Raw genomic sequence first — 25,268 nt, 5'->3', positions numbered from 1 at the left:
TTGTGATAACAATTCCTTAAATAATTATCTGTCATCAGGTTTATTATCCATAAGATGACGTTTAAACGCATTTCAATATCATATTGAAAATTCAAAATAATCAAAATAATTGGTAATTGAACTAATATATTCAATATACTTATCATCCATTAGGGTTTTGACTCCAGATAGCATGGCCTATATAACAGTTGACAACTATTATTAATTGGCTATATATATAAGTTTGTTCAGCATAACGCATTATTGTTTCTTAGACAAAAAAAATCACTCTTTACCTGAACGTTTTGGATTGATCAAATTTTATCCGAATTGCAGTTTGTTTGTTTGTCCAAGTTAAATAAACGTCTTATCTATTAACAACCAGGGTCGTTTATGGACGGCCTCTCGTATATGGCATGTGTTGCCAGGGAACAGAAACCAAAGCCATCGTTACAGGGATATCAAAAATGATATTTGGATCATACAACAATCTAAGAGTATATTGGAATACTACAGTAGATGTTTATCTTATCAGTGCATATTCTTGTCTGAAAAAAAAAGAATAAATTTCATCAACTCTTCGGTGACCATGTATTGCATTTTTAACGTATTTGACACCGGTTCAGGTGTGGGTATTGCGTACACATTGTAACTTTTTAATCGTATAGCAATACTCTTTGAAATTTCAAAGGGGTAACTATCGCTGCCAATTGTTAGCGCAATGATAAAACAACGTTATCAGCTGGAATACAAAATGTCAACTTGTGCCAACAATTTACCACTGGAAACATATATTATTACCATAACAAACAAAACATTTGGAACAACGATACACAGTAAATGTCAACGTCAGGCACACCATCATTTACAACAGATAAACGCACACAGAGATCAAGAAAACACAGCAGCAGAAACACAACGCGTGCTAGAAGATAACAACATACTATAAGAGTAGGAAAAGAAAACTACAATTTTAAAGATGCTCCACCGCTGACAAATGGTATTTTTTCACTATCAAAATAAGAGCAGACGATTTAGTATTTTTCTTCAGTTACAAAAGTTACTTAATTTACACCATTACCACCACTGAAAAGTTTTGAGCTTCTAATTTTACTTTAAATTAAATACATGGAAATTAATTAGTTGCATCACGAAAACAATCCGTGGCACTAAATCTTATATGGAATGAAGTAATGATTGCACATGCACCAACGGCGAAATAAATCATTTTATGTTATTTTTTGTGTTAATTAGGCATATATATACATGATTAAACACCAATTATTGAAAACAGAAAAAATGATATAATCAACGTATATAATTAAACAAACAGTTGAAAACGAGCAGAAAGGTGCTACCAGTAATTATTAGACTCACTGAACTGTCCTTTTAAATTTCCCCAAAATGTAAATATCCATTTAGGTTTCAAAACGCGATTGTAAATACATGCATCTTCTGTATCTAAATACAATTCTATTACGGTGGGATTAAATAAAATATCATATAACTATGAGTAATGTGGCTAATAACTGTCTGCTGCTCTGCTTTTTACCTAGATAATCAAATCGCTTTCACTATTGCCGTCGAAAATGCAAGCTAAACTTTTGTCGGATCGAAAATAGTATGTATTCAGTGTCGTTTATTCGAGGAAAAAGAAAACGTATTCTAACAATGAAACCGACAAGAACCAGACGTTATGACGCAGGACGATTCCTGACGGTGACAACAATCACATGTATCATTAGTTACAGTTTATATAATTATGGAAACTTATCGTTCTTTCCAACGGTAGAAATCTTTTTCATGAAGACTTGCTAGAAATGCGTTTTAGCTGCTATAGCTACATGTAGGTGGGGTTGAGATTTTGCGTCAGGGAGCCTTCCACCTTTTACATGCACGTGTATATAACATCGCAGAATAGGATTTTTACAGATTTTTTAGCTAGACTCCTAAAACGTCTAAAATGGTTTATGGGAACTCTGGTGGATCCATATTTATATATTATCATTTGCTCGCGACTGACACTATATAACATTACCAACAAAAAAGGAAATTTATGAGATCATAATTTTCCCATAACTCCCGTTGGTGTTGTGATATGTACAACATGTATTGTTAGGTCGTTCTGAACGACGTAATGACGCAATGCGCATTTTTATGCGTATTTGCATGCTACGGGAATGAAAAAACCCAATTGTTCTATGTTATTCGAAATAATATTTTAGTTATGATTTTATAATGTTGAATATCCTAAAGATGGGACATATTAATAATTAATTGTGGGAAGTGTACTGATGATTTTATGTTTATTTCCATCAACTGTTACACATTTCTTGACCATATTGGTCATACAAGTACAATATCTGCAAACATTTATATGTGTTAAATCATCCAGTACCCATATGGTAGATACAGTTTTTATACATGTGTATGTTTTATGTATTAACCATATTATATATTAGATGCACTACACATGTACATGTCTTATGTATTGACCATATTATAGATACACTGCAGTGTCTACAGATATACGTGTGTTATGTACTGACCATATTGTAGATACACTGCAGTGTCTACAGTTATATGTGTTACACTGCAGTGTCTATACATGGTTATGTTTTATGCATTGACCATATTGTAGATACTCTGCATATTATGTGTTATATGTCTTGACCCTCTTACAGTACAATGTATCTACATAAGCATGCCAATTGTATGTACTATGTCTTATTCAGATTGTAGACACACTGCAGTGTGTACATACATGTATATAATTGTTATATAATGGCATACACCTATGCGGTCTTTTTAGTCTTACTTGTGTGATAGCAATTCCAAAGAATTGACTGCTATGAATAAATCCATAAACATGTACCTGAACATTATCTTCTGACATATGTTCTTTTTACAAATGATTTGCTAGAGATAAAAAATGTATTGTTTCAACAAGAAACAATTGAAACATCATAATCATATACGATAATTTTAATAAATAAAGCAGAACGACATGGTGAAAATGCCGAGTCTCATTACAGGGTTATGTTAAATATATCTGACCCCTATTCAAATTGTAATTGTAAAATTAACAGCCCTACATTTGTGTAGCATGCATGTATATGTTTTAGCCTAATCGTTTTCTGGACAACTATCAATAGTATCTCTATCACAGAGCATAATGTTTAACATTTGTGTCAATTGAAGCATGGGTTACTTTATATTACAGCTCAAGTTGCCCTGTCATTTCCCATTAGAAAACCGGGGCCGCGGTGGCCGAGTGGTTAAGATGTCCCGACATATTACCACAAGCCCTCCACCTCTGGGAAGCGGGTTCGAATCCCATGTGGGGCAGTTGCCAGGTACTGACCGCTGGCCGGTGGTTTTTCTCCGGGTACTCCGGCTTTCCTCCACCAACAAACCTGGCACGTCCTTACATGACCCTGGCTGTTAATAGGACGTAAAAATAAACAAACAAACCAAACATTAGAAAACCATAATTTATATTACATGTAAATGCACATGCAGCATAAAGAAGGTGTATAGGATTCAGTGGACTTATTTGTAGGATCAGACAACCTGTATTTAATGTTTGTAGTGCAAATTGTACATTGATGTGTCAGTCTTTGATTTGAGACTAAGAACAGAATTTTTACTGACACTAAATCTATCTGTACTTACATGGAATGTACAGATGAAACATGTACATGATGTACATGTTTCATGTGTATGAAAGGTTTCATTATTCTTAATGATTGCATCTCTTCAACTCACAACATATGTTAACATGACCTATCCAAATTGGAACACTTTTTGAAGATAATTGTAACAAAAAATATCGAAGTTTGTGTCATTATCCCCCTAATATTTCAAAAAATTAGATTACTTCAGTTTTCATTTTATGTTTTGTTTACATGTCAATAGACTATTTTTGCTAAACTGTACTGGATAAATAAGTTCACCTCCTCCTGGAGGACAGTTCTAGTTTGTATTTGAAGAACAAATTATTTACAGTAGATTTGAAGACTCAGATTTAAAAAACAACAGGCCCATGGGCCTTAACGGTCACCCGAGTTAGAATATATAATGAAAAAAATTAAAGACATATAAACACTATATGCTGGGCCTTGAAGTTGGTCAGTGATATATAAATTTAACTTTTTAGACTATGAAGAATATTTGCTTCCATCAAACCTGTGAACTTAGAAGTATTTTCTGAAATCTTAAACATTTTGACCCTGTTTGGTCCTGCCCCTCTGGTCCCCCAGGGGGTCATCAAGGACTAAAATGGATGTTAAAATGCTACATCTTAGGCTAATAATTATAATCAAGTTTGACTAATTCCCTATGAAAATTGGGCAGATAATGTTCACAAAGGTTTTTCCTATATAAACTAAAGTAAACTTGACCCCTCCCCAGGGGATAACGTGAGACCCCAAGGTCATATAATTCACAATTTTTATAAAACACCTTCAGAACTTTCCATCTATAATAATTTGATTCTACTATTTCCAGAATTTTAAAAGATTTTTTTTTAAGTTTTAGCCTATATGAACCTTTTTTAGCCCCGTCCCTCTGTCCCCAGGGGGTCGGCCTGGACCAATATGGATATGATGTTAAACTGCTATCTCAGGCTAATAATTCTAACCAAGTTTGACTCATTTCCAATGACAATTGAGCAAAAAATGCTCATAAATGTGTTTTCCCTATATAAACTATAGTAAACTTGACCCCCTCCCAAGGGGCAAACATGAGACCCCAGGGTCATATAATTCACAGTTTTTGTAAAGGACCTTAAGACCTTTCTATCTATTAAAAGTATTTGATTCTACCATTTCCAGAATTTCAGAAGAAGATTTTTGAACTTTTAGCCTATTTGACCCCTTTTGACGCCGCCCCTAAGGCCTTTGGGGGTCAGCCATAGAAACTTTGTCAATATGATTCAATGGCCATCTCATATTGATAATTCTGACAATATTTGACTTATTTCCTATTACAAATGACCAAATAATGCTCAAAAATGTGTTTTCCTACATAAACTATAGAAAACTTAGGGGGACGAGATACCCCAGGATCGTATAATTCACAATTTCTGTAAAGGACCTGAAGACCTCCCTCCCACAGCCCCCTTGGGAGTAGGGACCATATCATTCACAACTTTGATTGGCCTAATGCCTTAGAAGGTTTGTGCAAACTTTCATTGAAATTGCTTGAGCAGTTTTGGAGAAAAAGTTGAAAATGTAAATTGTTTACGGACATATGACGGACGACGCACGACAACGGACAAAATGCGATTAGAATAGGTCACTTAAGACGTTGCTTCAGGTGACCTTAAAATAGGCAAGCTATGTCAATAAAACGTTTCGAAACTAAATTTCATTTTCACGCCGTTCTGACAGACTGATGCTTGTTCGATTCGATGATGTTGACAGATTTCTGCGATCCTCACTCCAGGTAAGAAAGAACATCCCATACCATAGCTGTTAATAGGACGTTAATTAATCAAACAAACAAACAAACAAAATGTCGACCAACCGGAATCGGAACCGTGTACTAAGAAAATGTTAGGTTGGGTCAAAGTTCAATTTTGGTCTATTGATATAGAAATCAACGCGAGGTTGTCCGTTGTCTGTATAATGTGACCGGATGGGATGTGCTGTCCACATTCACAAAAAATATATTGATACAGGAGAGACCCCCTCTTTAAATGACCCTAGATGTTAATGTGACGTAAGCTCATCTCCATGTTCTTCTTCTGATTATAATTAGCGCTCAGCATAAAAGGAATGTGATGTCTAGTTTGTACATTGTCCTGTTTCAGTGTGATATCACTATAAAATATACCAACAGTAGTCCAACTGTTACAAGGAGACACACGTGAGATTGTTATCCCACGATGACAAAAACACAACAGGCGTCAGTACATTTTCTTGGGGCTGGGGTGATGCTGCATTGTATGTATATTCAATGTACATGTAAAAGTATTGTGTGCTTTGTTTCAATATCATGCACACGACCGAAATCTCATATCTTTATGTTTTTACCGTTGATTATCAGCGCGTGTTCCGACAAATAAACAGAGAAAGCTACGCACACAAACATATTCATTTTGTCAGACACCCGATTAATCAACGTCATATCCGAAAATATTAACATGATTTTGTATAATAGTTAAGTGCCTTACAATATTCTTCGATAAAAATGACCTTATAATACTGATTGATGTGTTCAGCAGTGAGGCATAATGTAATCATATAGTGCTTAATCAATCCATCAATGCTGTATTCTAGTTGTTTCGTACCATTGATGATGACAAGCTACAACAAGTAAGCTTTTCCACTGTTCCCGGGAGAGCTGGAGGTCTTCTGAAGAAATATGTGTATTCTACTCAGCGGCTGTAATATAAGATGGTAGTTACACGATAAGCGAGATAACTCTTCTTTAAACTGACGCTTAATTCATATGTAATGTCTCATATTACCTATTTAATATGTGTTCAATTATTCTTGTGCTGTATTTGAAATTCACAGGTTGCAAAATGTTTTGAAATCTATAGGGAGTAATGTCCGAAATGGGTCATGAATATCGAATCAACTTGCTTATATAATTAGCTATTTGAAATGTACATTGTAAATAACTGCCATTGAAGAAGTGTTAAGTATGCATTGTTTTGACCCTAAAAACCACTTTGTATAATTGAAACCATTAACAACTACTAAAAAGTTTGTACATTGTGCCGGCTTATACTGTGGCAGAAAATATGGCTCTGTTTTCAACCCTTAGACTACGCTATGTCCGGTTTAGGCAGATGTGACTAATCTGATAAAAAATCATTCATTTTCTGTTTTAGACAAAGAAGAGACGTCATTTACAAGTGTAAAATAGATACAATATTGTATCCCATGTACGTCATTAGCAATAGTCAACAGTGATTGAATAGATAAGAAAAATACATATATATTCATTGAACCGATGTATTCAAATTGGGTTTCAGAAATATGATAAATCCAGAATATTTCACCTTACGTTTGATAAATATGCAGTCTTCATTTGTGATTGAATCTTTACAACTTTTCCATTAAAACATTCGTGAATATACTAAAAGTCTGTGATGGTCAACACAAATGTACGTTGTGTTGCAGATGCAGTCATTCTACATCTTTTTCGTATTTTCGTACCAGTTTGACCAATGTAACAACAAGAGCAGTTAGTACATATTAGAGCATTAACTACGTAATATACGATTCATTTTACGTTTAGTTAAAGGTTTTATAATGTTCTTAAACTGCAATTAGTTCCACAGCGAGGTGTATTGTATTTAGAAATACATGCCGCTACACGTACAAATGTACATGGTAAGACACCTTTGAGCCATCTGGAAAGGACTATCTTAAGGTATTAAGGTTGTCTTTACCACAAGTGAATGCACAACAATCAAAACTTTGTACAAAAATATGTTTGTACAATAATATCTTTAACATTATGCATCCATTTGAACCCCATAATATTATTCGCATGCAAGTTTAACATAAACTTATATATAGTACGTGAAAGATTACCAGTAACAATAATTTGTTTTCACAACATTCCCCAATCTGATTAAGATACAAATCCTTATGATCACTACGTTTGATAAGAGGATCTGACAACATCCCATTAGGGGTCACGTTCTGGTAACCTTTGGATATTACCAATCAAATTGCTGTTGCCAGAGTCTTGACTGATGACGAAATACATTGAAAAAACTGTCAATATTTTTTTCGTGTATATAGTCCTCTTCCCAAAGAGCACAACAAAGCTAACTGTTTATGTACACTGGGACGAAATGGAGTTATCAGTTGACATAGCAATGTGTGTAGAAAATTCATTTGATCTAAAGTACACGTGGTAAAAAGGTCATCCGAACATGCTCCCTTGAACGGAGTGGTTATAAGGATCTGTATTTAATCATATTGCAACATCCCCATTCATTCTATTTATGCGGGTTCAACGAAATTATCTCGTTTTCAGCAGCTCTATATCTGTCGTCGATAAAGTATTAATGGGTTTCACAAAACTTCGGATTATGTATTTTCAAGTTATGTCTTACTCTAAGCAGTTTTGATTTAAACATTTTTATTGCAAAATGTGCAATGGGATTGGTCACAAATTGTACAACATATTTAAAGCCAGTTTTCAAAAAATTAAAACATTCAAATTACTTAGGCAAGATGGCATTTACAATATAAGATATACATAATATATAAAGTTGTATTTGAGACACAGAGAGAGTGAGGGAAGAGAGAGATGGGGGGTGGAGAGAGCTATTTTGTAACCAGTATGCACCTGGATGAGATAATTTCACCTCCTAATATACTTTCATTTTGAAATCTATACCGATAAAGGCGACAGAAGTTCTATACAACTTTTCATAACTTTCAACTTATCAATGTTCACATCATCCTTTCATTCGTTAGGCTTTCTCCTGGTCACTCTAGGCCTCCTTTGAATGCTCGTTTCTCTTTTGTCGTCAGTATCGGAGCGTTATACAAATATAATTTGCGTGTAAATACAAACCCAGTAAGATATTTGGAGTAAAACAGATATGGTATCTGATAATAATAGAAGGACAAAGTTAAAATCTATGAGTACTTTGTATGTATTATGTTTAATTTACGGTCTCCAAAATAGAAAAAGTCGGGTACTACAGGTAAGTCTTGGTTCCGGACAGCATGTTTAAAATGAGAGAATGACTCACTATGCCTAGTGTTTATAGGCAACTGGTTCCATAAACGAATCGTAGACGGGGAAAAGGAAATATTTGAAGATTCAATTCTATTATGAGCAAGTGTGTAATTTTCTGCATTACGAAGGTGTTGGGTTTTGTCAGCAAATATAGAAGGGAGGAGTGTTTGTAGATAGGTTGGGGTTAGCCCATGGTGTATTTTATAAAAGAGTTTTCTGCAAGACCGTCTGTTAGACAAGGACTCCCGCCCAGTTTCACAATAAATAGAGTTTCTGTTTGAGAACGATGGTAATCCCGTAACAATGCGACATGCCTCTAATTGTATTTTTTCTAAGATTTCAGCTTCAGCGACCGTACACCCGTCCAGCAACTCACAACAATATTCCAATATAGGAAGAATAAAAGTTCTATACATTTAGCTTAACGTTTTTCTAGTGAGAATGACTTTTAATTTCCGAAGAACTCCTAATTGTTTCGTGACAGTTTTACTGATATGGTATATATGTCTGTCCCACTTACACTCGGAATCAATATACACTCCGATATGTCAGTGACTATCAACAAAGTCGATATTTACATTATTAAAAACAATTAAGGTCAATATTCGAAATAAGGACAGCCTGTGTTTTTACTGGATTAAACTTCACTAACCATTTATCGGCCAAAGACTGATCGAGAGATCATTATTTATTTATTATTCTATAACTTGTGGGGATTTGTCAGTGCATAAAAGAGAAGTGTTATCAGCGAAAAGCTTTGATAGACTGTCTAAATTATCAGTAATGTCATAAATATAAAGAATAAATAAAAGGAGACTTTGGACTTTTTTTCCAAATTATTACATATATTTTGGAAAATTTCTATAAGTTGATGAGTAGTAGAATGGCTAGGTTGAAAACCAGACTGATATTTATAAATAAGCAAATTATCTAGCAAATAATTATGTAAATATTTTGTAACTAGTCTCTCAAACACTTTACCAATGGTACATAATAATGTAATGGGTCTATAGTTTGAAGGATCCTGTCTGTTACCTTTCTTTGAATAAAGGGATAACTAATGCATGTTTCCATTATTGAGGTTCGAAAGACAATAGAAAGAAGGTAGGCTACTCCACTTGCAGTGTTTTAGCATAATGTGATTAATCAAATCTTGTTCTACTGCTTTTCGAGATTTTAATGATGTCAATAATGTCATTTAACTTAATTGGTACGTCAGAGATTATAGAGTAAGTTCTAGGTTCAGCAATAGGAACATCCGCCCCCATGCCATCAATATTAGATATTGACATAAAATTTCAATAATTCCAGTCGCAGTCCGCAGAGGGGGCATAGAGTTAGATACATCAGAATTTTTAATAAGTCTGCGGATAAGTCTCCAAAAAAATTCTTGGATTTGAATTACTAAAGTTATCGAAAAGACCCCTAATGTACGCATAAAACAATTCATTTTTCTTTTCTTTTGATTGTTAACCTTTTTGCGTTGTTTTGTAAAGTTATTTAAATTTAACGGAGTGCGATTAGATTTATATATATGAAGCAGTCTATCTCGTTTCCTAATATCTCGTCTCATGTCCGAGCCAAACCATGGTTTATCATTTGGCCTAATTGTTATAATTTTGGAAGGAATTTACGTGTCTGCTATGCCTAAATAATTATCTGAAGAAGAAAACTTGACACATGTCATCTACATTATCTGTTGGAAAAATGTGCGGTCTAGTCAGTCGTCTCTAGTTTATAATTAAAAAGATCAAAATTTGCATTATTATAACACCAGATTTTACGCTTATAATTTTTAAGTCACCTGAGACGAAGTCTCAAGTGATCTATTCTAATCGCCTTTTGTTCGTCGTCGTGCGTCATCCGTCATGTGTTCGTAACCAATTTACATTTTCTACTTCTCGAAAACCGCTGAAGCAATTTCAATGTAATTTTGCACAAACCTTCTAAGGCATAAGGCTTATCAAAATTATGAACTATATAACCCCACCTCTCAGGGGGCTGTGGGAGGGGCCTAATGCGTAAACTTGTCTAAAATTTCAAAAATCTTCTGCTCACCTCACAGATGTGTTAGAATCAAATATCGTTCATAGATAGAAAGGTCTTAAAGCCATCCACAAAAATTGTGAATTATATAACCCTGGGGTCTCAGATTTCCCCCTGGGGAGGGGGTTAAGTTTACTATAGTTTTTAGGTCATCTGACCCGAAGGGTTAGGATGACCTATAGTCGTCATGTTTCGTCCGTCGTCGTCCGCCGTGCGCCGTCCGCCGTCCGCCGTCCGCCGTGCGTTAACTTTTCACATTTTGAACTTCTTCTCAAGTTCTACCAGTGCGATTTAGCTGAAACTTACACGAAATGATCCTGACATGGTCCCGACAAAGTGTTGTTATTTTTCGGGTTGATCCGAAATCCAAGATGGCCGCCACAGCCGCCATCTTGAAAACACATTTTGAACTTCTTCTCAAGTTCTACCGGTGCGATTTGGCTGAAACTTGCATGAAATGATCCTGACATGGTCCCGACAAAGTGTTGTTATTTTACGAGTCGATCGGAAATCCAAGATGGCCGCCACAGCCGCCATCTTGAAAACACATTTTGAACTTCTTCTCAAGTTCTACCAGTGCGATTTGGCTGAAACTTACACGAAATGATCCTGACATGGTCCCGACAAAGTGTTGTTATTTTTCGGGTTGATCCGAAATCCAAGATGGCCGCCACAGCCGCCATCTTGAAAACACATTTTGAACTTCTTCTCAAGTTCTACCGGTGCGATTTGGCTGAAACTTGCATGAAATGATCCTGACATGGCCCCGACCATGTGTTGTTATTTTTCGAGTCGATCAGAAATCCAAGATGGCCGCCACAGCCGCCATCTTGAAAACACATTTTGAACTTCTTCTCAAGTTCTACCAGTGCGATTTGGCTGAAACTTGCATAAAAATGATCCTGACATGGTCCTGACAAAGTGTTGTTATTTTTCGGGTCGATCCGAAATCCAAGATGGCCGCCACAGCGACCATCTTGAAAACACAATTTGAACTTCTTCTCAAGTTCTACCAGTGCGATTTGGCTGAAACTTGCATGAAATGATCCTGACATGGTCCCGACAAAGTGTTATTTTTCGAGTCGATCTGAAATCCAAGATGGCCGCCACAGCCGCCATCTTGAAAACACATTTTGAACTTCTTCTCAAGTTCTACCGGTGCGATTTGGCTGAAACTTGCATGAAATGATCCTGACATGGTCCCGACAAAGTGTTGTTATTTTTCGAGTCGATCTGAAATCCAAGATGGCCGCCACAGCCGCCATCTTGAAAACACATTTTGAACTTCTTCTCAAGTTCTACCGGTGCGATTTGGCTGAAACTTGCATGAAATGATCCTGACATGGTCCCGACAAAGTGTTGTTATTTTTTGAGTCGATCAGAAATCCAAGATGGCCGCCACAGCGACCATCTTGAAAACACATTTTGAACTTCTTCTCAAGTTCTACCGGTGCGATTTGGCTGAAACTTGCATGAAATGATCCTGACATGGTCCCGACAAAGTGTTGTTATTTTTTAGGTCGATCTGAAATCCAAGATGGCCGCCACAGCCGCCATCTTGAAAACACATTTTGAACTTCTTCTCAAGTTCTACCGGTGCGATTTAGCTGAAACTTGCATGAAATGATCCTGACATGGTCCCGACAAAGTATTGTTACATCTTTGGTTGATCCCAAATCGAAGATGGCTACCATGACACTATATCTAATTAATTTCCTATATACGTTAAGGCCCTTGGGCCTCTTGTAAGAAATAAGATTTGTTGAAAGAAATTGAAAATGATCCTGACATGGTCCTGACAAAGTGACACCATATATAATTAATTTTACTATTGCCAAGGTAGTCAGATGACCGTTAAGGCCCTTTGGGCCTCTTGTTTATGAACTTTATTTGCTTTGTTTTCATAGGAAATAAGTCAAACTGAGTTTTAAATATTAACCTGAGAAAGTATTTTTACATCATATCCATATTGGTTCTAGCCAATCCCCAGGGGTCAGAGGGGCGGGACCAAAAGGGGTCAAATTGGCTTACTAATCAAAAATTGTTCTTCTGAATTCACAGATTCGATGGAACCAAATACTTTTCATAGATTGAAAGTTCTTAAGGCCCTTTACAAAAGGTGGGAATTTCATGGTCCTGGGATCTCAGATTTTCCCCTTGGGAGGGAGTCAAATTTAGCCGTCCTTACATAACCCTGGCTATTATTAGGACGTTAAAATAATCAAACAAATAAACAATAAATGAAAAAGGCATTTATGAACATTATTTGCTTAGTTTTAATAGGAAATTGGTCAAACTGGGATATAATTATTAGCCTGAAATAGCATTTTAACATCATATCAATTTTTGTCCTGGCTGACCCCCAGGTACCAGAGGGCCGGGGCCAAAATGGATCAAAATGGCTAAAATTTCAAAAATCTTCTGAATTCACTTTTTATTTCTTTTGATGGAACCAAATAATCTTCATACATGTAGATTAAAAAGTCAAATTCATAAAATCACTGACACTGACTGACTACTAGTTTGGTTTTTTTGTTTAACGTTAACAAAGCAATTTTGAATTTTAAACATAAAGGTTTGGTAACATAATACACTTACTATCAAAATGAAAAACAAAAATTCCAATACGAAGGTTCAACTTAAAAGTTTATTCTAATTCGTAAATACTTTTTACAGATTTGAACAACTTTGCATTGCTCTTTCTGTGCTAAGACTGGACTAAGTCGGCTCTACGACTAGTGCACAGGACATTGGAAGTATATACAATAATCCCCCACCCGGAGCCCCACGGTCTTTACGGAACATATTATACCTACTAGATTTGTTTGATTTTAAACATATTTTTATTGTTGAAAATTTTTGACAACAGGGATTGGACACAAGCTTTGCCAACTTAGTAACGTTCTCTCCTGAATACATAATATGAATATATACATAATGGACAGCAATGAATACAATACATGTATATAATATAAATCAAAATGTTCTTTTTTAGAATAAAGGAGAAAAAGGAAAGATGGAGGAGTATGGGGAGGAGAATAGTTATTTGTTATTTATTAACTTATAATTGTTTGTAAACGTGATAAGTGTGTACATAGTTATCTGACTGGCTGGGAAACACCGATAAGTTACTTCCTTAAAACGTTGTCCATATACACATTCCATAGAATACATTACACTGGAGATCCACTCGAAGCCATTCCTTTCCTTGAAAATCTTTCAACTACACCAGCCAGCAGATACAACTGATTGATACTGTTGATATACGTATAACATGTAATCTATTAAGAAAAAGGAAATGGGGTAGGATGCTCATAATGTCAAAACCTGCCAGTACTATTTGGACTGCCTTTGCAACATTAAGGTTAGCATTATTTTCTAAATATGCATCTCCTCTTAGTAATGTATCTAATGTGATGTCACCGGGGTACCAATCGTTTAATGTCTGTCGTTAAAATGTGATATTTTTGGCATATAAGGAAAAAGTGATAAGAGTCTTCGCACGTGAATCCACATTCAAAGTGTGCTGAAGGTGCTGAATATTGGATCTGAAAAGATCGTATTTTAAAGTACTTGCTTTATTTCTTAATCTACAATGGAGACTATTAAGCCGTCTAGTACCAAAAGGATCCTTTAGAAAACACAAATCGGTTGCTGGAAGGAAATATTTACTTTAATTTGATTTGAAGGTATTTATAGTTGGAGAATTTCTAATAGATATATCTAAATTATTCCAAAGAGAAGAAGTTGAAGGAAAGAAAGAGTTTAATGTGCGTTGAGTCTATAACGATTTTGCCTCACGTCCTGGAAATTTCTTAAGTCATAGTTTGTCAGGACACCGATGTTTTCTGGTAAGATATCACATAAATATTAAATATTAAGATGGTTAATTTTCTTATCTCTCTCCGTTTAGATAATGGAGACAACCAATTTCTTTATAAATAAACTCTGTTTTGGTATATATTGGTGGCCGTAATAATTCATGATTATTAGAATTCGCGACACCACAATTATCCCAAACTTCACATGCATCTAAAATAGGTCTTATATATGTTAGATACATTTTTTCTACTTTTTTCTGCTTAGTAGAAATATCAATTTACGAAGGGTTGCTTTGTATTTCGAAACCTTCTTAATTATTTCATCTATGTGACCATTTAGCATCGCTACTTAAAACCATTTCTAAGTGTTTATGTTCGTGTGTAATTTATGCCCTGCAGGTAGGGCGTTAGAATTGTACCTGCTGCCCCTATTGCATGATCGTAAAAGGCGACTAAATTTAGCATCTTTTCTTTTCTATTCTTCCTAACTGACTTCTAATGCCTCCCTTGGCACCGCCTCATTTATGGCCATGAGTTGAGCGTTCGCCCCTGTTAGGAAGGCTCTGGGTTCTGTCCCCTGGCCGAGACACACCAAAGTCTATAAAAGTGGTAGTTTCTGCTCCTGCTTAGCGCTCAGCAAAAAGGGAGTGGGACGACTGGTTCGCCCGTTGTCAGTATAATGTGACCGGGTGGGGTGTGTTGCTTGGTGTCTTCGGCGGCATGCTCCAGTGATATAGCACTATAACAATGGCAAAAGTTCCACTATACAAGAAGACACAACATGAATATACCGCAGTCTCCCGAAACACGCACCTCGCACAACATACACACAACACACCGCATACATGGGAAGCCGTCCTTACATGACCATAGCTGTTAATAGGACGTTAATTAATCAAACAAACAAAGTGTGTAATTTCTATTACTGTATTGTAGCAGGCCTGGCCTCAATCCTCGTTGGTCATCATATGGTCTTCATATAGATAGTTGACAAACATCGTAAACACAGTTCAAATTGAGTTTTTATTAACATTCGTCATCATTTGTATTTTACAAAGGTACTGCCACTCATCAACTATCGTTTCACTCTCATACTGTCAGAAGTCAGGGTGGTGGGAGACAATAATGTGCCGCTATTATTATAAATAATAATATACAAATAGTGTAGTTGAGAAAAATATATAAATTACTTTATATTAAAACTCTAACCTTCAAATATTATAAAGTTCTAAATAAGCTATTTAGAACTAGGCCTATTACTATGCGTTTCTACTACATTTACTACTGATAATACAATTACTATAATACTAATAACACTTTCTATAATTTATGATAAATAAGTGATATGTTGCTAGAATTTAGCATACCTAAATTAATCAATTATCTCCCTTGGTAGAGATGCTGTAATACGGGATATGAGCTCACTAGTATAGCGTGAACACCGTGCGAGCACAGGGATTGTCTGACATGAACTTGTTTCGCGCTCCCTTTTATACTTTTCTCACTGGATCACATGATCCCTCTCGTCCAATCAAAACTCGCCTTACATTCACTCTCACAAAAAGTTCCTCTCGTTCCATATTATAAATCTAGTGATTTATACTATTGAGAACCCTAACATTATGTCCTGTGACTGTCCTTAGTTATAATTACATATTTAAAACCATTTAGCTATAAAGGACAAGTTAAACTACTATATCCATAAAAAGGACAAGTATTTAAATCCTGAGCCGTCTCGTAGTAATAGCAGACGACGTGCATAATGAAACTAGTAAACATAGCAAATTGGTCAGAACGATATAGTTCCGTAAATTATCATTAAAACATACTACTGATGAAATATATTGTAAAATAGAACAAGTAATTAATACTAGAATTCTGATATAAATCTTATAATATAATCCTCTAAGTTATAAATGGATAAAAAAATAATTTAATTTTTCAAACTCGTGGACATAACAGGTTATCCATACATAGCTCTTAGTCCAAAATTTAATTTCAAATGAAATTGAATCTTAAATATTCGTGAAAAGTTCTTTTGAATACTAACGCTATATAATGTACATGTATTTAATCGACAATGTTTAACCACACAGGTGACATTGGAACAGCACAGTTACTTCATGGGAAGTAGGAATACATTCCAAGTGCATCCACTTACTACATGAATCGCACTTTGCCCAGTCTAGCTCTTTGCAGCCAACCGTGTATTCTCCTAAGCAAATAAAACAAGTTTTGTCCAAAACATTTTCTTTCTTTAGACGTCGTTTTTTGTTTGCTTTTTTCTCTTCTTTTACGGCTTTATTCAGGTTTCGTTTGTGTTGTCTTTCTTCCTTTTCTTTCATTTTCTGTTCTTTTAATTCTTTTGCTTTTTGTTTTTCTTGTATAACCTCGTTACTTGTTAATAAACGATGGCGTGTAACAGACTTTTTTGCGGAAGTTTTCATCACTGGCGTTGGCAACCTGAAAATGTTCTCAATGTCATCATACACTGTATCCCCAAAGCTTAACTTTTCCTTTTCATCCGTTTCAAGTACAGAAACTGTACCGGTTGTTAGTGCCTGTAACAAAGGTTCAATGTCAGAGACGGGGATATTGAGTCCTTCATCAACACAAGGAGAAGCTATCGGCGATGAAGCCGAGATGGGATTTATTCCAGAAACCTGTGATGGAAAGTCGGGAGTCTGAGATATTGCTTCTTGTGATGCTATAGCCGAGCCAGGTACTACTGTTTGAGTCACAAAAGGTGGAGATGGTAGCACGGTACTTTCAGCAGGGGAACTGAGCAATGATGTGTCAGCGGAGCATCCATCTTCGAGTTGGCTTTGATTAGACAATGCTGTATTGTACACCAACGACGGGAGGAAAGCTGAAGTAGGGATCTGGGAACCATCCACTGGATACAAACCACAGACTTTGAAGCCCTTCGTTATATTAGCAGTTGTCATTGCTGCTGTCCATGCCCCGTTAAACAGGCGAGGCCAAGATGCCTTATTAACCACATGGTTTGGATTTGCAGCAAGGAATTCTGAACAAAGCCGATTGTAGGCTTTGTTGAAGGGACCAAATACTGTTCTGTCCAGTGGTTGTAAAACATGTGTACAGTGAGGGGGTAATGCCATTATGTGGATGTTTGCCTGTTTAGCTTTTTCCAATAGAGAAAGAACTTCGTGTGAAGAATGGGAGTCCATTATCAACAATTGGGGTCGTTCAGGACCACAGTTCTTTAGGAAAACATTAGTGAACCACTCATCACCAAGGATATCGCTCATCCATGCTTTGTTTTGGTAAGTCCATAGAGTACCCTCAGGGGCGTCTACAGTATTAAAAGTCTGTAAACATTTTCGCGTTTTGCCTTTGGCAACACATAGTGGTGGCATAGCTTTGCCGGTGGCATTGATACAGGCTAGAATGGTCACATTTTCCCTTGAATTGCTTGTTCTGCTTTGTAAAGCCCTGGTCCCTTTCTTGGTACAGACATTACTTACAATGCTCAAATTGTTTGCCTGTTTCGTCAGCATTCCAAACAAGATGCGGTTTGTTTCGTAAATTCAGCTCAGTGACAACTTTATTTAGATCAGCAAAGAAGCTGTCAATGACGGGTTTGTTTAACATTCTGACTCGAGATGTTGACAGCCTCTCTGGTTTAAGGAGTACTAATTCAGGGTGCCTTCGTTTCAAACCTCGCCACCAGTCATCCCCTGGTACATTTTTCTGCAGCGGAATCTGAGCAGATTGGCATAGATGGGCCGTTTTTAATATCAGCTGGGATTAAGAAATTCCGAAGCCTTTGTCAGCTGCGCTGATGACTTTTGATACCAGGGCTTCCTCTATTTTGGGAGCCAAGTACGGTTTCCTCCTGGGCCTAGCTCCGCACTCGATCCGCCCAGAAACATGGTCAATCAATGTAATTTTCGGGACTGCATACTTCTTAGAAGCCTTCCTAAGGCTAAGGTGTCCATTGCGCACTGCCGAAACCGCTAAATCTAGTGCCTCTGCTGTGTACCGCATATAGATATTTTTCGATTTTCGTGGCATATTGACCTGCAATAAAAATCATTAAATGGTTTATATTATATAGTTCTCCGGCTCACTATGTCCGTGGTTACATTTCCACGCAGCCTCGCTTTCAATGCTTTCAACTTTTCTTTACTTTAATGGTCAGAACGGGGAAACTAAGCAGAACTTGACCGTCGTATTAATATGTGAGAACTTTTGGAAGGCCAATGAACGCATTTAGACTGGTTTTCTTCTTTGGCCGACTATTCACTTTAATTTATTTACACAATACTTTTATATGCAGTATTTTCTAACAATACCACTGGAACGTCAGATATTTTGTTTTTTCAGGTTTTTCACCAAAACGGTTGTTAAAATTGTTAGACATTATATTTTGACAAACAATCGTGAAAAATGACTTCTAAAATTAAATGGTTGCAATAACAAAAGACTTCATGGTTAGTATCTTACAATTCAAGATTTTTTTGAAGAAAATGATGCTCGACACGGATAGCCGAGATAACAAAGCAAATACCATTTCTGCTTTCTTAAGCCATTAAATATTTATATCTTGCTAGTTTTATGACCTACCAATCGGTAAGTTCGATGTGTTTATCTTACAATCATATTTTCAAGGGTGATGTTGGTACTATAAACCCACTAAATGTATAGTTTTCTTAAACAATAAAATCCGTAAAATAAAGTGTGATCAGTTTAATCATTTAAAAGTAATTAAGATACATTACTTCCTTGATTTGTCACGGCATGACAAGTTTATCAAGTTGTTGTTGTTTTAACTGCAGATTGCAATATATATTAGCAATGTCTACTCAAATGATTGGCCTGAACAGGTCCGGATATGGACGAATTCTAGGACAGACGATACTTGGAGCCAAACTGTTTTACTGTGCCTGGTACACCTTGACCAGTGCTGATGACAACTTCATATGGTTCCTTTAATCCCTATCTATTCCTGGCGTCAATGATGACATCGTTGTAAAAACATTTATCAGATACAGAATTATTGAAAAATCCTATGCATATATCGTTTCGTTAAGCAAAGTTATGTCTATTTTCAATATTTGGTTTTCGATTCAAACATAGATCTGTGTAACATAATACTGTATTTATGGACAAATTTACTTAAGTGTATTTTATACATTGTATGTAAATCAGTGTTCTCTCATTTTAAACTACTTTGGGGTTTATTTAGAGTACAATCAGATTACTTTGCAATTAGTTCTTATAACTTATTTTTACCTGTAATTTCACTTTTATTGAATGACTCTTGTATCTTAGAAATTATTACGCTGCCGGATCAACCAATGAAAAAGGCTGGTGATATGATTTTGCTAATGGAAATGCTTGCTACAGGCAAGATGAAATCAGAAGTACTGAAATAAATTTTACATAAGAAATAAGACCTTGTCATAGGTTGACAAAACTATTGATTATCAACAAAGCATATAACTAGTTCAGCAATACATGACGAATATAACATTAATACTCAATCATGATATAACTTTCATTGGGACACCGAAGTGGTGGAGTTTCTATCCAATATTGGTCCTGATCTGATCTATCTATCAACGCGTTTGCCGTAAACATTAAGGAGAACACTTGCGCTGCCACATGTAACTGATTCAACATGGCGATTTTCAACAGACTATCTCACTCTGTTCTAAAGGGAAAAAGTGTACGTGATGTCCCACTGTTCCTTACCAAATCAACTCTTGGGCGGCCTGGCGCTGGAGAACTACTGCGGAATTTCAAGGAACGTCTGCAAGTATGGTCTATTAGCTAATGATATTGAAAGAGTTTAATACGTTATTATATAAAGCTGCGATATGAATTTGAAGGCCTCGATAAAGTACCCACTCTGTTCTCATTTAGGTATCGACTGAGGCAGATGATGAAATAGTTTTCATGGGGAATACAGTGATGAATCCGTGGACAGCAGCCGACAACACGATACTGATACTGGTCAGCGAGTTCCGAAAGGTCGTGATGGAGTGCATTTCAAAGGTGACGTTCAGTTTAGCATGCGTCATGGTGATGATCTGGGTACTTCAATATGATTCCAACGTTTGGTTGAATTGTCCCTAACATGATGTTTTTCAATTTTCTCAATATGCCAACTTATGTACCCTATCATGGTTAAAATCCCTAATATATTGGTGTTTCCGGTTAAAATCCTCACAGACTGATGTCTGTGATTAAAATCCTTATAGAAGGATGTTTGTGGTTAAAATTCTTAAAGAAAGATGTTCGTGGTAAAAATCCTTATAGAAATATGCGTGTGATTAAAATCCTTATAGAAATATGCTCGTGATTATAATCCTTATAGAAATGTGTTCGTGATTAAAATTCTTAAAGAAAGATGTTCGTAGTTAAAATCCTCATAGAAATATATTTATAATTAAAATTCTTAAAGATGTTCGTGGTTAAAATCCTTATAGAAAGATGCTCGTGATTAAAATTCTTAAAAAGATGTTTGTGGTAAAAATCCTTATAGAAATATGCTCGTGATTGAAATCCTTATAGAAATATGTTCGTGATTAAAATTCTTAAAGATGTTCGTGGTTAAAATCCTTATAGAAATGTGTTCGTGATTGAAATCCTTATAGAATATGTTCGTGATTAAAATCCTTATAGAAATATATTCGTGATTAAAATTCTTAAAGATGTTCGTGGTTAAAATCCTTATAGAAATATTATCGTGGTTAAAATCCTTATAGAAAGATATGTTTTGGTTAAATCCTTATAGAAATATGCTCGTGATTAAAATCCTCATAGAAATATGTTGGTGGTTAAAACCCCTTTATAAATATGTTCGTGAGGCCACACCAATTTGAAAAATAGATCTTCGGGAATTAGAAATTAAAATTGGAGCAAGATGGGGGGATTGTTTTTTTATTTTCATTTCTCATTTTGAGAAAAATCGGGACGAGCGATTGTAAAATGTTATATTTTAATATATGTAGGATTTAACATGTTCCAATTCCTTCTATTTGAGTGATATTTGTTTGGTTAATGTTGTTAACATATTTTCCTAGTTTTCAATAGTAGTAGAAATAAATTTTAAAGGTTGGTATAATCTTCTTGTCAATTTCATATGATCACATCATATAACAGTTTCATTGTCAATATTACCAGTTTTATTATAACATCTTAATAGTTTTAATTTGAAAAAAAAATATTTAGGACGGGATGATGATTTATGCTTTATTGCTAAACATCATCTAATGCAAGTCATAGGAAATTGAAGTTGGTTCAGTTAGAAAAAAAAGTAACAACCACTTTAGGTTACATTATCCTAGAATTCAAAGTCTCAAAATGATTCCGATATTTTCTGGTGATCAACATATGACACAATAATGATTGATCTTTCTCATCTTTCTCAAGTTTCATTTTTCTGAGACAATACCACAACAATATTAAAATATTGTGAAAAAACACCCTTTTACTGGTGTATAATATTGATATTATATTAAAATATCACAAACCAACAAAAATGTCCGTTTTATGTATCAACAGAAGGCTTCGAAATAAGTGAAAATGTTTTTCGTGCGTTCTCCACAATAACAAACGCTGATTTTCTACAAGTTTCTAGGCAGAATATATATAAAGTCACGATCGCTTTCTCCCGATCACGTGCTGATTTCCATATAAATATTCAATAAATCCCATACCTAACTTTAATTACCACAATCATTTAATATCATATGATAAGAATTTTTTTCGAAACAAACTTTATTTGGTGATTTTGAAGAATGTAATTATTGTTATTCATGTTTTCAAAATATGACCGTCAATCATTAACTACTCAAACGTCAACTAGGCTATAATAAAACATACACTACTCAAACGTCAACTATAATAAAACATATACTACTCAAACGTCAACTATAATACAATATACACTACTCAAACGTCAACTATAATAAAACATTGCAAGACCAATCTTTACAACACTCTGTTGCCGTGTAGGGGAATTTCCCTGTTCTTGATTTTTTTTAAAACACTCACAACAGAGATTGTCATCTTTCCTCTTGCTTTACTTCGGTTATAAAGTTACAATTGTAGAAATCGGCGAACGAAAGCATGTCATTATCCCGCGTCATTTTTTTCTTTTTTTCTTTTCCGATCACTTCAAGCATTTGTGCGACCAAAAGGCAAGAAAATAATATTAAAAACCGGAATTCGTTCGTCGAAATCCGGAACTCGGAAAACAGGAGCGGGATTTTTTTTTAAAATATATTTTTCTGAAACTTCAATTTTAGGAGCGGAAATTCCCGACGAACTATTTTTTTCAAATTGGTGTACCCTAAGTAACTCTGACATTATGTTTTTTTTCTTTTAAGTTGAAAATTATTAACGCATTATATTTACTAGATTTAATTAAGTAGTGTTTCGAAAACGCTTACAATGAATACAGAGGGGAAATCCTTTTAAAGATTAAGTAATTAATACTATATTTGAAAGATAAATAATTGTTTTTTTTCTGTTTCAGATTACTCGGTGAACGGCAAACAGATAACCAAGACAATATTGTCGAACAATTTTCTATCACAATGAAGGTGATTTCTGGTGTTCTGTAGTGCATACTAATATTTTGGGGTTTTTTTCATTGATGTCACGTGAATATATATCTATTTGATAAACGTTATAATTTACTATTGGTGTTTTTGTTGTTAGGTGTTTCTCAAACAGTCTCAACATAAAGTTTCAATGTAAGTTTTTTTATATCCAAATGTACATCTTTTTATCGCATAATTCTCATGCTATTTAGCGATTTTAGCCATGTGATACCTTTGCATATATCACTAGTGTAATATGACCTAATATGAACGTTTTTCATTGGCTATGTCGGAGAGTAAATCCATTGTGACGTCTTGAAAAATATTATATGTAATGACGTCAAGAAAATGACGTGACGTCAGAATATTTCGAGGACGGCGTGACCGCTGGATTTGAACAATGCATTTTGACGCGAGATTCTTTGAAAAGTAGGTTGTAGTAGTTTATGATGTCATTCCAGTGAATGTGACGGCAATTTTTAGCGGGACTTAATGGCGTTTCATTCATATTGACGGATAAAGCACAAGTTTATCCACCAGCAGCTATCCGTCAACATGTGTGTCATTTGCAGGATGAATATCAGTACTTTCTGCGAAATAGTGGTAACAAACTTCAATTACCAAAATTCAAAATGGTGGCTTGTCAATCCTTAATGTATTATGCACAGCAAGGACCTTCTGAGAACCTACAAAATTATGAAATTTTAGACAGGTCCCTTCAGTACTTTTTGACAAAAAAGCGGTAACAAACTTCATCTATCAATATGCAATATACAAAACTACATGTAAGGTCCTAGGAGAACCTACATGTACATATGGCATTAGAGATAGATGCCTTAAGACAAAAAAAATCGAAATCTTGAAAAATAAATCAAACCTTATTCGCCTGAATATCACTTGCAACATCAAGAACTAGAAACATGTCTGTTGGACATTAAGTTCTCGCTAACTACTTCCTAACCTTAATTTCCAGTATGAAATCATCCTCGGCAACAGGTGTCCCCGTGTACGTAGAAATGTGATATTTTAAATAATAAAATGTTTCAAGATAAACTTGCACTATTATTTTAAACTATGTTCTGCCGTATATGAGTGCAAATTGCCACCAGAATACCACAAATGAATACTTATTCCTTCAAAACGCCAGACTGCAAGGTTGAATCACCCGGGCTCATAGAGGACTGAAATGTGACGTCATTGGAATGTTCGGGATCAAATTATCAAATTTAGAAATGGTAATCAAAATTAATAAATTAAACATTTATTTACTTACATCGCAATATTTTCCTATCGCAACTCTAACAGGAAATTCTTACTACCTGGTATCGAGTTCTATACCTGCTTAATCTCGATATTAGTGCTAAAAATATCTTGATAATTGATATTGTTCCGCTACTTTTGTTGAGTTTGAATTCGCAAATTCGAAGGGCGTCAGAACTCTTGTTTTCAACCGGAACCAAGTGAATATTTGCATCGGGGGAACAGGGACATAAAAAGTTGATTTTCTCGAAAAGTAAGAAAAATAAAATATATTAATTTTGCTGGAACACTAAAAAATCATTCTGATTTCGGAACAGTTGTAATTATGAAGATACCTCTAATAGTATTTTTATTATTATTTTTAAATATTATGTAAGTTACTTATTATTTTTATTCTTATTTCTTCAACTTTCTTCCGCCGCGCTGGTTTTCGGAGCTTTTCATAGAAACTACTGGGCCGATTATCACGAAACTTTAAATACATACCCATTAGGATGTGGGATTAATTTTTTATTGTGCACACAGGTTTTTTTCCCAATCAGAAGTCCAAGATGGATGCCAGAGCCCATTTTCGGTTTTGAGATTTTGGAGTTGGATTTCGATGAAAATTAGTATATAATGGTTATTTGGGACACTGAATAACATGGCAGCATTTTCGAAAAGCTCAGTTGCCATGGTAACGAAATAAAGGCCTCTGATTAGTCAGAAATTTAGTTATTGTCAGAATCAGATTAAAATTGGCACACGGGGGTTGTAAGGTATGCTTATCGACATGGCCACAGGTTTAAAAACCTGTGTTTTCATGGTTACCTAATGGAGGCCTCTGATTGGTTGAAATTAACATTTTGTCCAATTAAGCTGAAAA

The 25,268-nt window shown here is 35.2% G+C and overlaps 1 long non-coding RNA gene across 1 annotated transcript in view; it reads right to left on the bottom strand.

The window, feature by feature from the left end:
* LOC138333381 (uncharacterized) overlaps positions 1-25,268 on the bottom strand; it is a 401,614-nt gene that overhangs the window by 17,028 nt on the left and 359,318 nt on the right. The gene's annotated exons all lie outside the window — the stretch shown is intronic.

Source organism: Argopecten irradians, chromosome 10 (genome assembly GCF_041381155.1).
Source record: "Argopecten irradians isolate NY chromosome 10, Ai_NY, whole genome shotgun sequence".
In the NCBI taxonomy this organism is placed as follows: Eukaryota; Metazoa; Mollusca; class Bivalvia; order Pectinida; family Pectinidae; genus Argopecten; species Argopecten irradians.
This window is presented reverse-complemented; position numbering and strand designations above follow the sequence as displayed.